This window comes from Arvicola amphibius, chromosome 3 (genome assembly GCF_903992535.2).
Source record: "Arvicola amphibius chromosome 3, mArvAmp1.2, whole genome shotgun sequence".
Classification (NCBI taxonomy): domain Eukaryota; kingdom Metazoa; phylum Chordata; class Mammalia; order Rodentia; family Cricetidae; genus Arvicola; species Arvicola amphibius.
The window spans coordinates 113,382,054-113,401,051 of NC_052049.1; the positions used below are offsets into that span (position 1 = coordinate 113,382,054).

The following is an 18,998-nucleotide window of genomic DNA, read 5'->3' on the forward strand; positions in this document are numbered from 1 at the left end:
TCTGTGTAACTTGCCTCGGTCTCTTACTGTGTCCTTATCTAAACAAATTATTTTAACTTTGTAACTTCAGTTTATTAACTTTGTCTTTTAAGATTGTTTAACAGTCAGACTGCCAAATCCAAGTTCATGAGAAAGTCATTTGATATGTTTAAAATTTTTTTTAATGTTTTATGTCTTACAATCAGGACAGTGATCCATTTTGATACTATTTAGATATAGATTAAGATTTGGTTTTGCTTGTGTGCAAATGGATGTCCCGGGTCCCAGCATTCTGTGTTGAAAAGTCTCTATTTTTCATCCAACTGTCTACGTACTGCATCAATAACTAATTGAAAATGTTAGTATGCATATATGTATTATATATACTCTCCATTCTGTTTCATTGAGCTATATGTCTGTTGTTATCATTTACTATTATTATTATTATTTTGGTTTTTTTGAGACAAGGTTTCCCTGTAGTTTCTAGAGCCTGTCCCGGAACTAGCTCTTGTAGACCAGGCTGGCCTCGAACTCAGAGATCCGCCTGCCTCTGCCTCCCGAGTGCTGGGATTAAAGGCATGCGCCACCACCGCCCGGCTCATTTATTATTATTATTATTCCATGCTAGGAATGAAATCCAGCACCTTAGACAATGCTAGGCAAGTGCTCCCTCACTGAACTGAGCCACCTCAGTCCTGTCTAAGCTTTAACCAGCACCACCCTGTGTTAATGATTGTATGATTCAAAATTGGGTGAAGTGAATCCTCCAGTTCATATTATTATATAAAATTTTTTGCTTATATTTGATATATACATTCAGAATATAAATTTTAGAATCAATTAATTTGTATTTCTGAAGAATCCTGCTGGAATTTTGGGTAAGATCATGTTAAAACTATACATCACTTTGAAGAGAATTAATCTGTCACTGATAATTGAATTTTATAATCAATAAACATAGCATGGTGTTATATTTATTTAGATTATTTTATTTCTTTCAAAAATTATTAGATTATGTAGTTTTCAGTATTCATATCCTCCCTCTAGTTGGCTAGATTCCAGCTAAGTATCCATGTGCTAACAAAACATTTTAAATAAAAATAACCATTAAAAAATGAGAGAATAATTGAATATTTTTGCAAAACTCTTTTTTTTTTTTTTTTTTTTTTTTTTTTGGGTTTTTCGAGACAGGGTTTCTCTGTGGCTTTGGAGCCTGTCCTGGAACTAGCTCTTGTAGACCAGGCTGGTCTCGAACTCACAGAGATCCGCCTGCCTCTGCCTCCCAAGTGCTGGGATTAAAGGCGTGCGCCACCACCGCCCGGCTGCAAAACTCTTTAATATATATCTTTTTGAAGGTTTATTTTTATGAGTCTTATTATTGTGTGTCTGTGTGTCATAATGTGCAGGTGACTGTAGAGGCTAGAAGATATCAGATCCCCTGTAGCTGGATTTACAGGTGGTTGAGAGCCATCCTATATGGGTGCTGGAGTCCTCTGGAAGAATAGCACTCTTAATTGCTGAGCTACGTCTCCAACCCTGTATATACCTTAATAAACAATAATTGGATTCTAATACTTTCTTCTCTATTCAATATGTTGTGGTATATTACTTGGTTGAAATACATGAAGAAAATTCAACTTCATAAAGAATTGTAAAGAATGTTACAAAAAGCTTTTCCTGGTAAATGTGGCTATGTGGATGCTTTTATTTATAACTACACTCAAACTCGGCAACGTAGCAGCTGAAACCATACCAAGGACCCTTCTCTAGTTATTTTAAATTGAGGTCGCTTGCTCTGTGTTATGCTCTGACTGAGTTTCATCCATGTCTAATTTTGTAGCATTGTTTGAATGGTCATTTGGAAAATATCAGTTAACTGAATTTCAAATGTCTTTTAATGTTGGCCCACTTCATTATGCACTATGGAAATTACATGTATTAACATCTGAAAAAAGCGTTAGAGACCAGACAACTGTCAAGTGTATGATGAAAGAGACATGCTTTCTTGAAAATTCTAATTTTCACCTGAAAAACTCTCTGTGATTAGTGGTAAATATTATCAGCCTCTTTCCTCGGAGTGACAAGCCTATTTGTTCATTCAGGAAAATGGCTCCCAACTATCAGGTCTTAGTAATCACAGTTTGTCTGTCAATTTTCATACAAGGAAAAATAATGTTTCCAGGAGAAAAGTGGCTAGTTCAGCATATGGCTTTAAAAAAAGTGCTTTTCCCTAAAATAAACATGATACTTGGACATGCTTCAGAAATGCTTTGTGAGTCCTCCCTTTCTGTCACAGCAAATATTAAAAAACCGTTTGCTCAATGTCGAGACTTAATGATGGTATTAAGTTTATTGCTTCGCCGAGGATGTTCTTCAGTAAAACTGACAAGTGCATGAATGCTGAGGACACAATAATTGTAGGCCTGCTTTGATGTCCCTGCCTTGATTCATGGGAAGGAGCCAAGAATTTCATCTGTCATCACTTTTGTGCCATTAGTGCAAATGCTGATCCAATGAAGAGGTCAAAGGACACTGGGGTATGATTAGGAAAATACGTTTGGTTCCTGGAAAATGTCTGTGGACTCTAATAGTACTCAGGTTATAGTTTGAGGACTGCTACACTGAACACTGAACCCCACCACCACTACACTGAATCCCACCACCGCTACACTGAACCCCACCACCTCTACACTGAACCCCACCACCACTACACTGAACCCCACCACCGCTACACTGAGCCCCACCACAATGACACCGGATGAGACTGATTTCAGATACTTCCTGGATATTCTCCTGGAACTGTGTCCTCCTCTATCCCTCAGTCTCCAGTGTCATGGGGAAAGTGGATAATCTAAGAGGCCAAAGGCTTTGTGCTAAGAGGCCAGGTCTAGTTGAAGAACAGAAACGTTGATGTAATTGTAGCTTCACGGAAAGCACAGTGGATGGGGAAAGAAGAGTTGACTAGTAATTTGTATGTTCTTAACTTTCTGCTCTTGATGCATTAGCACCCTGGCGAGTGTGCTAATACTAGTAAGAAACACTTGAATCATTTTCCCCAGACCCGGGGAAGGCAGGACTGATGTTCTCAAAATCCGTGGGAGGGTTGGGTAATGTCTTAGTGATTGGAACAAGAGATCAGAAAAAGACTGATCTCTGTTACTGTTAGTGTTAATAATTATCATCTTGACAGGATCTAAAATCACCTAATTATCATCTTGATAGGATCTAAAATCACCAGAGAGATAGATCTCTATGCAGACCCAGAAGCAGGGATTACCTTGATTATGTTAACTAAGATGAAAGAAGACCTACCCACTAAGGGTGGCGCCATTCCCTTGGCTAGTATCCTAGACTACATAAGTGGGAAAGGGAAGCCAAGCAGCAACTTCCATTCATCCTTCTCTGTTTCCTGGTTGTGGGTGTAATGTGCCCAGCTGCTTCTGCTCCTACCTTGACTTCCTTGCTGTGATGAGGATCTAACCTTGCCTGAACCAAGGACCAAAACAAACTTTTTGTTCCTTTAAGTTGCTTTTTTCAAAAAATTTTATCATGGCAACAAAACCTAAGACAGTCCCTCACTGATAATCCCTCTGAATAGTTAATTTTGATATCAGTATGTTGGGATTTAAAACCACCTAGGCATGTCTTTAAGAGTATTTCAAGAGAGAATGAAGGCAAGATGACCTCCCTGGATGTGAGTGGTACCATCTTACAGGGTCCTGTGCAGAATAAAAAGGAGAAAGTGTGCTGAGCACTGAGCAGTGCTCATCTCTCTCTGATTCCTACTGAGGACACAAGGTGACCAGCTGCCTCATGCTTCTGCCACTATAGTGTCCCTGCCGTGCCGACCTGTTCTCTCACCATGAACCTAAACAAACCCTTCCTTAAGGCTCTTTTGCCGATTATTTTGTCTAGGAAATTCTGGGAGCTAGGTAGAGGACACACCTCTTCTCTCTCTCTCTCTCTCTCTCTCTCTCTCTCTCTCTCTCTCTCTCTCTCTGAGTGTGTGTGTGTGTGTGGTGTGTGTGTGTGTGTGTGTGTGTGTGTGTGTGTGTGTGTGATATACTTTCTAGGAACCAAGTCCAGGCCCTTACATAGGCAAGCCCCCTACCACTGAGCCATCCTCCCAGCCCTATTGTATTGTTTCAAAGCTTGACTGCATCTGTAATGTACTTTAGATCTCATTACAGAAGCACCCAAAAGAGAGAGGCTCCAAACAGTCATGAAAAATACAAAGAAAATATAAAAGTTACTATTTATTGTGCAATAAACTCATCATATTGTCCCATACTTTATTTCATTTAATCTCTTAACATTATGAAGTCGGCATTATTGAAGGAAGAAATTAAATTTCTTTCAGGTCTCACCACATAAAGGGAAATATTGTGAGCATTTGGGTGAAATATTCCAGGAACTCCTTCTACATTTTCACAGATAGAGGTACATTTTTATGTCTGTAAGATCATATGATATAGATGGTTTGATACCTTGATTGTTTTGTTTGTTTTTGCAACTGATGTCTCTATGTAGTCCACCAAACTGGCCTAAAACTCAGAGATCTTCCCCCTCTCTGCTTCCCGAGTGCTGGGATTAGAGGTTTGAGCCACTACGCCAAGCTTTTTCTTAATAATAGGGATCAATGCTTTCTCCAGGAGTTAGGTATTATCATCATTTCTAATTGTTTCAGAGTATCTCGGTGCAAGGCTAGATCTGTTTACTTAATGTGTGAGTGGAGCCGTGTCAGGGTAGTAAGCAGGATGGCTCCTAGGCGAAACCTTTCCCCTTAAGAGCTCCTCATCAGAGCCCGGGTCTCTAGCCAGAGCAACCAGTCACAGACTGATAACCAGATCATGAGGGCTCGGATACACCAATGGACCTGTCCACTGGGGGATTCATAATTTGACAGCATTATTGAGAAGCTGTGGCAATGTTAGGAGTTGGGGACTGGTTGTCAAAGGTGAGGCTATTAAAGGTGTGTCCTTGGGGTCTCTGTATGGTCCTGGGTTCCTTCCTGTCTGCTTCTTTGCTTCCTGGCTGCCATGGAATAAGCAGCTTCCCTCCATCAAGCCCCTTTTCCATGAAGTTTCTTCGTTGCCATGAACCTAAAATCCACAGAGCCGGCCAACTAGGAGCCAACAGCTCCAACCCCATGAGCCCAAACACACCTTTCCTTCATGAAACTTAAGTCTGACACAGTGACGGAGCATTTGAGTAATGCGTCAGGATAGCTTCTGGTTTTGAACAAAGTTTAACAACTAGGTCTGAAACCGTGAGAAACCCAATGCATTCTCAGCAAACTCACATCTAGAAACATAATGACTAAACGCAGCCTGTCTTTGATACATGAAGGAATAGGGAAGGGAGAGCATCTGGAAGGAGCTCAGAGAGGGAAAAACCTTATCAAAATATATTGTATGAAAAAATATAAACAGACATTTAAAAAATACGCGAAGAAAAATTATGCAGACATCCGATTGGCTACAGCAAGGTTCCTCCTGTCTGGTGATGGTGATTGGGGCAGTAGGAGAGAGAAGAAAGGCTTCATTGGAAAGTAAACGTAGAGCTTAGAGCTGAAGCTGAGGAGACTTCACAAGACAACAGGAGCCGTACTCAGGGAAAATAAGCAATATCCCTTGTCCCACATCCACTGGGACTCTACGTGTCTCTTGGCTGCCACAAAGCGAGCATCTTGCCCAGAATTCTGTCCACGCAGAGGGGTTCCTGCTTTTAGCCTCAGTTCTGGTTCCAAGTTTCCCCTCCGGAGGCAGGAGACCACAGGCTGAAGAAAGTAAAGAATGCTGGAGAGGTTGGAGTTCAGAAGGTCCCAGGAAGCATGCAGCTAGAGGATGTGGAAGAGGCCGTCAGAGTGCCTCTGTCTGATCATGCACATATGAATGAGTACATGTGTGTGAGTCCGTGTTGAATACCCAAGTCTTGTTGGGAGGTGTAAGAGTACACTGGCTCTCAAACTGAGGTCGATTGGCCCAGCATCAGCCTCCTTTGGGGATAGCTCTAGCAATGTGTGTCTCATCAAGCTTCCTTCACAATGGTGATACACACTCAAGCATAGGAACCCTGGCTTGGAGGTTGTGTTTGTCTGAATGCACCTGTGTGGGCAAGGCTTGGGGCTAGTTTGCCTTACAGGTGGAGATTTGCATGTGTGCATCCTTTTGACAGGAGACCTACTCCATCTCACCTGGCCTCTTCCTCTCCAGAGCTCTCCTAGTCCAGGGCAGCCACTCTGGGGGCACTTTGCAAATATAAATGATGCTGTTGCTGCTGCTGATAGCCAGAAGGCTCTCCAGCCAACCTAGCCCATCATCTGTGCCAGACCTGAAGGAGAATAGCCACAGGGCTCCCTCCTTTTATCACAGACAGAAATCTAACCTCACAACGCAGAAAGCAGGGATAAGAGAAATGACCTATTCAGAGTGAAAAAGCCCACTGGCTTGTTCTTCCCTTAAATTTTGCCAGGATGAAATAGTTTCTATCCATCCTTGGTAAATAACTTGGTATGGAAGTAGGTGGAGGGAGTGGGAGCAAAACTTTAGCCCTACATTGGGCAGGATTTGGAATGGCTGGTGGATGTGGGAATATGTGTAGAAGAGGCCATACCTCCTTCCCCAAAGAAGGCCCTAAGCAAGCATTTCTCTGCACCCAGATTTCTGTTCTAGCTCTAATACTTGCCAGCTGACTGATCTTGTACACGTTACTTTATCTCTTCTGTGCTCTTTGTCTCTTCTGTGTCTCCTTGTCTCTGGAGCACAGATGGTAATAGGATCCACATAGCAGGCCTGTTGTGCCAATTAAATAAGATGGGAAGCGTGAATTGATTGGCGTTAAGATCTATTTCAGCTACCTGTTGTAACTGTGCTGTTTCCCTGTTGCCTCTCCTACCCAGAAAACTACATCAGTTTCCTGAATCTACCACCTGAGCCAACTTGGAGAGTTAGAAGGTGTTGCCCAGGACTACCCAGACACTGGGCTGAAACCAATGGCTATTTCTTCCCTCTTGGAACACTGTTTCCAAGTATTGTGCGACGGTCTGGTCATATAGATCCCTCTCCTACAACTTGCACCCCCCATGACTTAATGTTTAAACAGATGCACCTAGACAGAGTCATAGGAAAGAAACCTAGCTGCCAGGTTGCTGTGTGTGGTAAGGTATGCCACAAACCTACCTGGTACCTGGCACATAGTAGGCATATAGTACATGAAGTTCTATCTTGGTTCTGGATTTGCTAATATAGGAAAGTCAAGAACAAGTATTGGGGCTGGTTAGATTGCTCAGTAAGTAAAAGGTTTGCCTTGAAAGCATGAGGTCATGAGTTCAATTCCCAGAACCCCCATAAAAATCCAGACACAGTGATGTGTGCTTATATTCCCAGCGCTGGAGAGATAGAGACAGGCAGATCCCAGGACCTTTCTGACCAACCAGCCAGCCTACTTGATGAGCACCAGGTTAGTGAGAGACCGTCTTAAAAATTCACAGCCAGTGCCTAAAGAATGACATGCAAGGTTGTCTTCTTCCCCTCACATACATGTACAGATGCCTACATGCACACCCACTCATATATGTGCATGTATGCCTACACACACCCCCAAATGCACATAAACATGCACATGCACACATTTACAACCCCAGCCCCACATACATTAGAAGAAACAAATATTTATTGTACAATCACCAGTGTCTGACACTTCAACAGCTATGTTATTCATGTGAATCAATCTTTCTAAGTTCACAGAATAAGAATACATACCATGAATATTATCGTAACACATGGAGAAGCTGATACATAGAGAAGCTGAGTCACTTATTTGAGACTGACAGTAATGAATGAATTCCAAAGAATGATCACGTGAGCTCATTCTCTGCCCCTCCATAGTCTCTGAAAGCACCGTGTTCTGCGGCATGAAGTCCTCAGACAAGATTATTGATCCCTCTACTGAATAAGAATTATTTGCCAAGGAGGGCTGGGGAGATGGCTTAGTGTTTGCTGCACGAGCTTGGGAACATGAGTTCAGATCCCCAGCACCCACCTAAAACAGGACACAGCACACCTATGTAATCCCAGTAAAGACAGAAGATTTCCTGGGATCTACCAGGCCGCTAGATATTCTCCCTGCAATGGACAAGGTGAAAGATGGAGACTGACAACCAAGACTGTCATCTGAACTCTACACATGTGCCACAACACACAGGTACCTGTATATACACAGAAAGAGAGAGGGAGAGGAGGAGGGAGGGAGGGAGGGATGGAGGAAGGGAGGGAGGCAGGCAGGAATGAATGGAGGGAGGCAGGGATGGAGGCAGGCAGGGATGGAGGCAGGCAGGGATGGAGGGAGGCAGGGATGGAGGGAGGCAGAGAGAGAAGAATTATTTTCTCAGTACCCAGCCTGGCCTTTCCTGCTACAGGCAAAAATGCCTTCTCTCTTATCCAGACTTCAGCAAAAAGCAGCCCAAACTGGTTCAATAGCTTGCTCCGTGACCAGTGTTTCTTAAAAGAATGAGGCACTAGAAACAATCTTGTCTGGGTCATGTCTAGAGTCCTCCTCTGAGGATAAAGGGAGGCTAGACTTTAAAGGGAGAGAGAGGCAGGGAGAAGCCCTGATAGACAAATGGTTCTGTTCTCCCATTCTGGCCACTTTTTTGGCCCTGCATGTCATTCTCATCAGCACAATTGACCTGAAATGACAGGGAAGTCTGTACCAAGGTCCTGCCACCTGGGATGATGTTCCCCAGGGAGAAATGTACAGATCCGGCTCCATACCAGGACTTTCTTGACAGTAACTCGCCTGTAGATCCACCCACCTGGCTCCTACTCCGTGCTTCAGAATGCCTGTCCCATCCCCAACCTTCTTCCAGGAAGGTGGCCCCCATGAGTCCCACAACAGAGTCCTATCCTTCTGCTTTGGGTGCTATCGGTAGGCACACGTTGACTGGGACAGCAATGAGCAGGCCTCTCATGCATGTAACTCTTCAACAAACAGTTCCTGCATTTAGGAAAGCACTGTGTTTCCTCACTCCACAAAAATCCCAAGAAATGTGTGGATTAAGAGAACCGAGCTAGTTTCAGGAGACTTCAGACTAGTCTTACTGCAGCCACTCACAAACTGTGTGACTCTGGGGAAGCCACTTGCTGTCATAGTTAACTTGACACACCTGGAATACCTCGGGAAAGAGAACCTCCACTGAAGAGTCACCATCGTTACATTGGTTTGTGACCATGTCTTAGGGCTCAGTGCACTGTGAGCCGTGTCTCCGGGCAGGCGGACCTGGGCTCTATAAGAAAACTGGCTGAGAATTCGTGAAGAACACGCCAGTAAGCAGTGTCCTTCCAGGGCTTCTGCCTCCAGGTTCTTGCTGGAGTTCTTGCTCTGACTCCCTCAGTGATGCATTGAGCCGAAAGTCATAAGATGAAACAAACCCTTTCCTCCCCAAGTTGATTTGGTCCTGGTGTTTATTACATCAATAGAAAAGCAAACTAGAACGGGAGCCCTCTCTGAGCCTGACTCCTAGTTTTCAGGGTGTTCTCTAAGGCCAGATCCTATTGCAACATTTCTGGCTCTGACTCTTTGTTTCTCTTCATTTTGTCCAGTTCTGAGCCCCAGGCACAGAAGTCTCTTAAGCCTTCTTCTTTCTGAAGCTATTTTTCTAAAGCTGTCCAAAGCCCCTGAACACACGCATCCCTAAAGGGCTACAGGTCTGGTCATTCTATTCCAGGCTCACAGTGTCATATGCCACAGCTGTGCAGAAGTCATTGGAATCTCAGTTCTCAGTCCCAGGGGGGTTTGTGAAGATGCAGATGCTCAGGTCTTTCTCTGGTTCACAGGACTGAACCAGGTACCTCTCACCCACATCAGCATCCCCTGATGTCCCTCTCTCCCATGTCGGCATCCCCTGCTGTCCCTCTCACCCACATCAGCATCCACTCTTGTCCCTCTCTCCCGTGTCAGCATCCCCTGCTCTCCCTCTCTCCCGTGTCAGCATCCACTCTTGTCCCTCTCTTCCGTGTCAGCATCCACTGTTGAAGGACGAAGTGGTCCCCTGTTGTTGTATTTCAAACAATAGCTACTTTATTTGCTCACCATCCGTAGTTAGGGAATAAGGATAAGGCCTCTGAACAGTTCCCAGTCAAGGTCATGGAAGGGACCTGGCTGAGAGCCTGGCCCTATGGAAACATTCTACATGAATGACGTCAGGACTCTCCCCTGCAGGGAATCTGTGTCTGACGTCTTGCAAGGCAGGCAGCTGGCTTCCACCAGACAAGTCCACATTCCACACATGGAAGAGAGAAGTCACACGGTTGTTCAAAGCCCAGTCTAGAAAGTCAGCATCAGTTCTGCCTCTTTTTTTTAATGCTCAAATTGAGTTACAGGCATGGGTGTGGCGGTGAATGTTGGTAGCTCCAGCACTAGGGAGACAGAGACCCTCTAGGGCTTGCTGGCCAACCAGCCTGGTCTAACCAGTGAGCTCCTAGCCAGTGAGTGGCCAGTGACCAGTGGGGAAACTTTATGTAAAAAGAAGGAGGAGGGGGATGAGGGGGTTGAGGAGAAGGAGGGAGAAGAGGAGGAGGAGGAAAAGAGTCATCAATTCCTAAGGAGCAGTACCTGAGGTTGTCCTCCGGCCTCCGCATGCACATCCATACATGCACACTTTCACAGTCAGGTACCCCACACAATAATAATAAATCACAAGCCTAGGCTGAGGAATAGGCGGACCCCCCCTTTTGAAGAGGGAATAGTGACAGCGTGTCATTACAGATGAGTCGGAGAGACAAGAAATGCTGCTGAGGCCAGCTCTGGGCATCTAGATTGTCATCATTGTAAAAACACTTTCCCGGTGAGCCTGATATATCTGAAGTCCAGCAGCCATGTCCTGAGGACCTGCCTGTCATCTTCCCTTTTTTCTCCCGCCAATTAAGGCGCAGCCTCGGACAGCATCACAGTACTGACACTAATGGACCAATGATGGATGTGTCTTGTGTTTTCCCATGATACTAGTCTTTGTATTTGGAAAGTGATCATCATACACCAATGGTCTTGATGAAGGGGGAGGGGAGGAAGGAGGCTAAAACACATCAGCTTCCCCTTCCAGTCCTCAATTTTCCCCTCATCCAGGAGCAGACAGCTTCGTCAGATAACTGCCTGGGCTGAATCCCTGCAGCCCTCCCTTGGTTCTGAGTTTGTTCGGAACTAGGCTTAGGGAAGTAACTGTGAATCTCTTTGACAATGTACCCAGTGGGGAAATGTTTCAGGGGGCTATGTAAGTGTTTAATGGGGGAGAATACAGGGTGGGATCTGTTTTACACCCATCACTTCTCACCTACCATATCTAAGATCCTTAAAAGGCCCCAAAGAGAAAATTATTGGGGGGGGGGGTGTGATACTTTAAATGGTGGTCCTAAAACAGGCCCTGTTCTGAGAAGTGATTACAGTATCATCAAAGAGATACTGATTACAGACAGCTGGGAGGTGGAGTGCACTCTCGACCCAAGTCCTTTCTACACAAACAAAAGAGGCAGGACCCCTATGGCCACAGTGCTTGCTGAACCCTTCCCCCGCCTGCCCAAGTCCCTCTTGGATATCCAACGTCACTCAGAGAAATAGGCTTGCCCTATAGGTTCTGATGTCACACTGGGGGAGGGAAGCTCTACTCTGCCACTGTGGCAGTCACCCTCTAGATTCCCCGTAAGTTCTTTAGAAACCACAGTCACCAACCGATTATTTTCCTTGCAGCTCAGACTTCAGCTGGGAGCAGAAGATGCCAGAGAAAACAGGCAGATTCAAATAGCCTTCCGTGCCCAGCAAACACGACCGGGCTGCCATGGTACAGACTCCTTGCACAGCTATTGGCCAGACTGAATGGAGAGCCCTGTTGAGTCGCTAGCTTTCCTCCTAGTTCAAGGACTCAGCTCAGGCTTTCATTCTGAGCCTTCATCCTGTGGGCCAGGAGCAAGCAAGCAGATGTTGATACACAGGTGTGTCTCCCCATAAACGCTGGCTCCAGGCACTCTGGGTGAGGCAGGGGGTTCAGGCTCCTGAGTGTGTTCACAAGCTGTTTCTCTGTGCATGGAAAGGAAGGAATATGAAGCTATCCTGGTCTTGTCTAGGGAGCCATTGTGTCTTGGGTTTCCAACGTCATTATCTCCAGAGAGCAACGTTGTTTCTTGTTGCTTTAGTTTGCATGTACAGGAAGACAAACGGCTAAGGATTTGCAGTGTGGCAAGGGGTTGGAGCAGTGGCCATAGACACTCATTTGGATAAACCAGCCCTGCTCTCTGGGAGATGTGTGCTTCCAATTAGAGAACTTAGCGATCGGCACCTAGGGGTGATATTTCACACTTACAAGCAAGTTAAGTTAATCAGGCAGCAATGGGCCCTCCAGACTAATGGGATGGGGGTGGTTTTTTCCACTCAGAGAAAATAATTTCATCCATATTTGGCTCGCCTGGTGTAGTGCTATTTTCTTGCTTCTTTAGCTCTCTTGAGTGAAGGACAAGGCTTTATTAACAAAGTTGATGCGTGGCATAGATGTGGTCTAGGCTGAGGGCACCAAAGCTCAGGGCACCAGCTCCAAAGACCTTTAATGGCCTCTGGTAAGGACCTTTGGCTGAGCTTGGAAGTCTCTGGCTGAAGAGACAGCAAGGAGGAAGGTGTCCAAGATGAAGATAAAAAGTTTGTTTAGGGAGAGATCACACAAGGGGCTCATGAGTCAATAGTTACAATTATTTACATTGAAAAAGCTGTCAGTGGATGGCCCTGCTAGACACACTGTGCACACTGTGAGGGGACTAAGATGCAAATCTGACTGAAGAGGCCCCATTTCCAATAGGGGAATCAACTTGCTCTTTTGTACACACAGCTCAGACCATGCTATATGTACAGTTACAGTAGAAGCACATTGCTGCTCATGACGACAGGGACAAGATCCTTAATTCCAACAGGTCAGTATTTGCTTTAGCTTTGAGAGGTAGGTAGGAGTCTTGGATGAGGATGTTTCAAAGGAGAAAGCCACGTGAGCCAAGGTTAGAGGGCAGGAAAGCAGGCAGTGAATAGAGATGTGAACTCTAGGGTTGGCTCTCAGCACTTCCTTCATGGGGATGACGAGAGTGACGGAGGGGTTCAGAAGATGAAATAAGAGCAGTAGGTGGTCACTGTGCTATAAACACTAAATGTGATGCTCAGAGTGTGGATCACAGACTTACAGGAATTGTGGGAATTAGGTCCACTGTGATGGTTGGCCTTCACTGTCACCTTGGCTGGCTTTAGAGTTACCGTGGAAACAGACCCCTGGGAGTCTGTGAGGGCATTTCCAGAGAGCCTTAACAAACCGGGGTCGCTCACCCTGAATGTAGGCAGAGCCATCCCATGCCCTGGGATCTGGATGGAATGAAAAGGAGAAAGTGACCTAAGCACCGACTCTCTCTACTTCCTGGCTGTGGATGCGATTGCCCTGCCACCTAATACTCCTGCTGCCATACCGTCCCTGCCATGAGGGAGTGCACCCTCAATCTGTAAGCCGAAACTACCCATATTTCCTTAAGTCACTTGTCAGGCCTTCTGCCACAAGATGATGGAACAACTCTCACCTCCACCAAGCAGGAGTCAATGGAGGTTGAGGTGGGAAGAGTGAAGGACAGCCAGCCCCCAGAGGCTGTTGCTACGGAGACCTGACCTATCAGGAAGCAATGGCTACAAGAGAGCACACAGTCAAGAGAGAAACTTGGGGAGAGGGGAGGGTGTCACATGACTTTTTCTGGATGATGAAGCAAGCTGAGGACAGGGCTGCTTAGGGAATTTGGAGAGACGCTGCTATGGCTTCTGACTTAGATATGGACCGTCCCGTGAAGACCCATGCTCTAAATAAAGACTTGATCTCCAGCCCATGGCACTATTGGGAGGTGGGAAATCTTTAAGAGATACAGCCTAGTGAGACTTCACTGAGCGTCCTTGAAGGAGCTAGTGAGAACCCACCTGCCCCTTCACCCCCCCCACATCTTTCCTGTTCCTCCCCTTCCTCCTCACTCTCTGTTTTCCTTTACCTCAGACAGCAGGAGCTGAGATTCTTTCCTTTATCATGCCCTGTACTCTAAACACAGGTTCAGAACAATGAGGCTGATTTACCATAAACTGAACCCTCCAAAGCTGTGAGCCAAACAGTCCCTTTCTCTTTCTAAACTGACTTGACTCAGGTATGTGTTACATAGGGAATGCTGACTAACACACACAGGATTCTGGATTCAGTTTGTGATGTTCTTAGATTCTTTGTCCACAGAGGAGAACTAAGCATAAGCCAGTGGCAAAAACTTCACTGTTGATCAGATTGCTTGGAAATTACATAAAGAGACAAAGGGCCTAACACAGTTTCATGAGGGAGAAGTCCAGAGGAATGTGGGAAAGGTTAGGGAGGAGGACGAAGGAGTGGTTTGGAATGACCAGAGAATCTGGGAGCTGCCCTCTTCTGGGGCCACAGCCTGCATAAGGAAGGGGGTGAATGGGTGGGTACACAGCAGCAGTTAGTGAGAACATCTCCCTTTTTGTAGTCTGATCCCCAGGAAGAAACCACACCAAATGACTTCTGGGTCTTTCTTGGAGCACTGCAGGTTAGGAGGGCCAGGATAACTAAGACTTCTGGTCACCCCCCCCCCCCACCCCTTTAATTGCTCATGTGAGCCCCCTAGTCCCTGGACAAGGCAGACTTCCCACTGGCTCTGGAAGGGTTACTTCTGCCATAGCACAAGGACCTAGGTGACTGCTTTGAGGATGGGGGTCAGCTATGTGGCTTAGAATAAGCTTTGTAGCATGGTGTAGCCTGTGACCCACTTAACAGTGCATTGTCTTGAAAAACCAGGTTCTAGGTCTTTCCATGGCTCCAGACCTGGGACACTCTCATGTGCTTGCTCCCTCCATGCTCTGTGTATGTGTGTCTTCATGTCTGTGTGTGTGTCTCTGTGTGTGTGCAACACCTACTCCTGCACCTGTGATATTTAGAAACCCTTCTGTTCTTTCTTACCTGACTCCCACCCTGGTGTGCAGTCCTGCCTCAGCTATCCCTTTGCTTCAGGCTTCAAGAGAAGCGACCACTCAGCAAGGTTCCACACTCACTTCTCCATACTCTTTCCACAGCCTTCTAAATCCTGATTGTGGAAACCTCGGGAACTCTTTGAGCCAGCCTCTCCCTAATTCTTGTTCACAGAGATTTTCTTAGGCCCTCAGAGGCTTCCCATTGCCCTGAAAACAAAAGCTGGGATCCCTGGCCTGGCATCTATGCCCTTCTCCAGCCTGTCTCCTCCATTCACTGCCACGCCAGGAGAAACTCCAACCCTAGGCACCCAGCCTCGGGGCCTTTGGACACACATCGCTTCTATTTCAGAGCTGGAATCATTTCCCAACCCTTCTTGACACCTCAGTTCCTGTTTCTTTCACCTCATTTCCCTAACACTCCCTGAACCTCCGGCTTGATTTGCAAATGTTACATTCTCAGGGCTCGGAATCATTTTATAAACATCTATTTCAGCCATCATCTATCCTGCACAATGGCTTTCCTTTCTCATTTCTACCTGAGGAGCTTGACCCAGGGTTCACGGAAGAGTCGTCCCTCACAGGGCTGTGTTGAATGAGTGGAGCAACTGGCGACCTCTTTTAACCCCTGGATACATCTATCGCAGGAACCAGATGTGCTTCTTTACCCGCTAGAACGGAGAAGTGACTCTCCCAGAGCAGGGTTACTGTTGCTCTGTAGCACTAGCACCCCAAACTCCACCTGGATAAATAAAAAGAAGTGTTATTTGAGAGGCAAGCCCTAGCTAGGCCTCACAGCCTTGACTCCCATTGTCCTTCTGAGCCAGGACTGCCAGCAGCTGCAGGCGCAAGCCTGGGAAGTAACGTGGCCACATCCTTTGGAGGGAAACAGAGTGAACCAAAGGTGGTTGGGCTTTGGAGTTCTGACCCATTGGTCTGCCCTTTCCCAAACAGGCATACAAAGCCTCGGCCTGGCGTCCACTTACAAGGAGCGGCTCCAAAAGACAACTTGTAAGTGGGCAAATGTCAGGACTCAAGGGCACTGGGAGGGAGGGGCCCATCTGCTTGTCCAGGACACGGTATTAGTTAGGGATGTGGTGTCATCTCTCCTATGCTGGGAAAGTGGAAAGGGACAGGAGATTACAGTCCTCAGCCGACAGAGGAAACGTTGGGGACAGAGGGCCAGGCAGCTGTCTCTAGCCACGTGGATCAGCAAGACTTGAGCCAGACTTTGATTTTTTTTTTAAAAAAAAAAGCGTTTTCACTGTCACAGGAACCCTAGTGACTTTGAAACTGGGCCAGGGTGGAGTCCTTTCAGTCCAACGTCCTGAGCTCAAGGGGTCAAACTATCCTCCACAGACTCCGCTTAAGCAGGGTAACTCAGGCAGCCATTGATGGCTTCTCTGCCAGCTCCAAGGCCTCTTTGATTCGTGTCTATCTCCTAGACCTAGAACTGGAGGATGACAGCTGCTCTCCTCAGCCCTTAGTGTACATTTGACTGGCTAGGGCAGCCTTCCTCACAGCAGGATGTCCTGGCTACCAACCTGGTGGAGTAGCTGACCTCTGACCGTTCTTACAAGTTCTGCCCTCTTACTTAGAGTCGGTGAGTCAAACATTTGCTGGGGGTTATTCTCACCTCCCCTTTCCCAGGTGAGAGAATGGAAGATGCCCTATGTGGGCATTTCAGCTGACGCTACAGGTAGGATTGCAGAGCGAGGATGTACGTCGTCAAATTCATTCTGTATCTCGAATTTTGGCTCTTAGCGACTAGACTGGAGGGATCTATTCTTGCAACCTTCTGACGGTCAGGATTTGAGGGGGCGTGTCTTGAAAATGGATTCTCGCGCAGCAAAACCCTGGTTCAGGTGAGGGCCTGTCCTCCGCCCACAGCTCTGTTTGAAAATGACAACTACACCCACCACTGGCTCGGTTCATGCTAATTGCTAACACATTCAAAGAACGCAGGGTTGCGGGTAGCTGATGTACCGTGGTTTCCTTCTATTTTTCTGCTTTCCTCCCCTGAGTTTACTATTTCCAAAAGATACGAGCCTTGTCGCGGTGTTAGTCTGGCTAGCTTTCTATCCTCGCCAGAGGAGGAAAATCAAAAAGCAACAGCTGTTGGCAAATTGGCTCGGGCGCTGGCCGCTTCCTCCGCGCGCGCGCGCGTGCGTCTCCTGTTGCTTCTTCCAGCCTTCCCTTTGCGAAGAGCGAAGAGCTCGAAGAGAGGAAGGCGCGGGCCACAGAACAGGGACTGGGAGGGTCCGAGAAGACAGCACACGCGCGGGAGACCCGGGAACCCAGCCCGTCAACCCGCTCCGGGAGGCGGGAAAGCTACAAGCCGCGCCCACCGCCCTGCCCCCAGCGCGCCACTCCCGGCTGCTGGGACTCGGCACATCCTCCCGGGATCTGCTCGGAGGGGACCCAACGCCTAGGTGAGCAGCAGGGGAGGTGGGCAAAGTTGGCGCCTTATTCCGAGGGGAGGAGGCTTGGGTGGGGACCCATCCCTCTAGCTCCAGATTCCTCCGAGTCTTGTTTGTTTCAGTGGGTGTGTGCCCACGTCCCCGCCTGGGCGGCGGGAAACGGCTTTGAGAATGTAAACAAGGAGGTAAACCAAGGGTCCTGGGATGGGGACTCAGGCACCGGCGGTGGGCAATGCTAGTGACTGGGAAATGCTTTCGAGGCAGCTCTGAGCTTGGGTCAGGAGTTCCAGGAAAAGGGGAGAGGACCCTTTAACGGGAAGCTTCCCTTTTGTTACTTGGAAGCTGGGGACCCTACCGGGAGTGGAGATGCCAGGAACTGGGAATGTGGCTAGATGTGAACGTGGACACACGAGCCACACAAAATGGAACTTGCTGACTTGGTGCTTGTGGGGTGTGGGCGTGGGCTGGGGAGTGGAAAGGGGGCCCTGAAGAAGGCGTTGGGGTTCTAGGGCGAAGGGATTCATCTGACTGCATTGCCTTCACTTGGTCTGCCAAGCCCGGTTTTCTTTCCAGGGCCACTGGTACCCTATCCCCACCATTCCCTAGCAGGGCTGGCCCTGATGGAGCCTCCCCTTTGTGTCTGCACGGGCTTTCTTGTAGAGTTGGCTGAGAGCCTGGGTCCCTGGGCGCCTGCTGCGGAACAATCAGGTTGGAAATATGGGTCCACTCAAGCTACCACCAACCTCCAGAACCAGAGGTTGTGCGACTGAAGGCTTGGTTCCCCCGATGTGCTTTTATTCTCTTTGTCTAAACTGGCTTCACTCGCTGCTGGAACTGGGATTTCCAGCTTTGCAGAGGGACCCGTGGACATCCCAGTCCTCTAAGAAAGGACTCCTGGCTCTGGGGTTCTGGCTGACCTCATATTGTAGATGTACGAATGTGTGTATCTGTTTTCCAACTTGGCCTCTTGCACGTGACCTGTCTCATGGTTGCCATGGAAACCCCTCCACTTCAACCTCCCTCCCTTTTCTGCCCATTCCTCACCTCCGATTGCCTCCCCTCCCCCCAATATGGTTGCCTAGATACTGGTTACCCTCGGCTTTTAAGAGAGGACACCCTATGCCTGGCTCCCAGTCCAAACTGCCTGGCCTTTTACCCACCCCATCCCCACGAGCTCCACAAACACAAATACACACACTACACACAGTACCATCACCGCCTCACATGCCTGTCACCCCACACAGTCCATTAACATAATCCACACACATTACAACACATACATTTGTATCACATATACACGAGTGAAATAAAAAATGAAACCAGCACATAAACAACAAAGACAACAAATGCATACCACACCACATAAATACCGAATGCATCACACACCCTACACACCACATCCACACCAAGTACACCAACACACACCATGCAACATCCACACCAAATACACTATTTGCACCCCCACATGCACACTAACATTGCATATCACTTACACTCAACCTTCACTGTGTGTGCACACAAACTCGACCTGTAACACAAACCTTTGCTTTATAAATTCTCTCTCTCTCTCTC

General features: G+C 47.1%; 1 protein-coding gene across 3 annotated transcripts in view; it reads left to right on the forward strand.

The window, feature by feature from the left end:
• Positions 1 to 17,376: 17,376 nt before the first annotated feature.
• The window catches only part of Fxyd6 (FXYD domain containing ion transport regulator 6), a 29,453-nt gene continuing 27,831 nt past the window's right edge, over positions 17,377 to 18,998 (forward strand). For 2 of the 3 annotated variants that reach the window (XM_038323718.1, XM_038323716.1), the window contains exon 1: positions 17,377 to 17,438. The gene's annotated coding sequence lies outside the window, so the exon portion shown is untranslated. The remainder of the gene's footprint in view (positions 17,439 to 18,998) is intronic. The other variant, XM_038323719.1, reaches the window with a different exon arrangement.